The sequence below is a fragment of the Arachis stenosperma genome, chromosome 3 (assembly GCF_014773155.1).
Source record: "Arachis stenosperma cultivar V10309 chromosome 3, arast.V10309.gnm1.PFL2, whole genome shotgun sequence".
NCBI lineage: Eukaryota > Viridiplantae > Streptophyta > Magnoliopsida > Fabales > Fabaceae > Arachis > Arachis stenosperma.
In genome coordinates this window covers 146,433,835-146,434,914 of record NC_080379.1, presented here as the reverse complement: position 1 = coordinate 146,434,914, position 1,080 = coordinate 146,433,835, and positions in this window count along the sequence as shown.

The following is a 1,080-nucleotide window of genomic DNA, read 5'->3' as shown; positions in this document are numbered from 1 at the left end:
TTTCGAAGATCGAATTTTCACTTTACTACTCACACACATATAATATATATATATATATATATATATATATATATATATATATATATATATATATATATATATATATATAAGAACAGCAAGGTGACGACGTTAGTTTTAGCTGGCACATCGTATTATATTATCACTTTATCAGTATAATATCTTACTCTGAAATAATAAAAAATATATTGCATGCCATAGAATTTAATTTGGTGCTTCCTTCTACGACTCTACCAATATAGCTGTTTATAGGAACCGTACATGTCTCCTCTGGAGGAAGATCGAGTGGCTTGCTTGAAGCTGTAGAGGAGCAACAGTACAGTTTCATTCATACCACAACAGAAGATAACATAACAAATTTAGGTAATCAATACTACACTAACAACCTTAGCTTCAACAAAAATATCTTCCATACCATATGTATACTTGCGTATTCTGATATATTTAATACACCACATTTTCAAAATAGTTATTATTGCGTCTTTATATATTATATGATTTTTAAATATTATAAGAATTTGGTTATTATAGTCTTCAAGAATTCAAAACAGAAGGATTTTGTTATATAAATAAAATTACTATATTTTAATAAATTAGATGCATTTTCTTTGTCTATAATTTTTTACGAGTGTATTTAAAATACTTGTTAATCAAGTTCACATTATAACCATTAACGCTAAATTGGTTAAAATAAAAAAGTATTTTAATCTTTTAATGATTTAACCAAACATTTTTTTTATAAATATTAGGTAAAATATTAAATTGGTCTCCTACATTTGGGGTAAATTCTATTTTAGTCTCCAACGTTTAAAGTGTCCTATTTGTATCTAAAATAGTTTTTATTTACATCAATCAAGTTCTGCCGTTAAGTGAGAGTGAAATATTTAATGTCGTATCCGACATGGCAAACTGGAGAGTAGTGAAGGGGTTAATAGACGTGTAATGGTTCCCGCATTAGGACAGAACGCATACTTACTCTACCATTGACTCTTCTTCTTCTTCTTGTGAAGCACGAAACGATCACAAACCCACGAACCCTACTGATCATAACTCAAGGGTTTC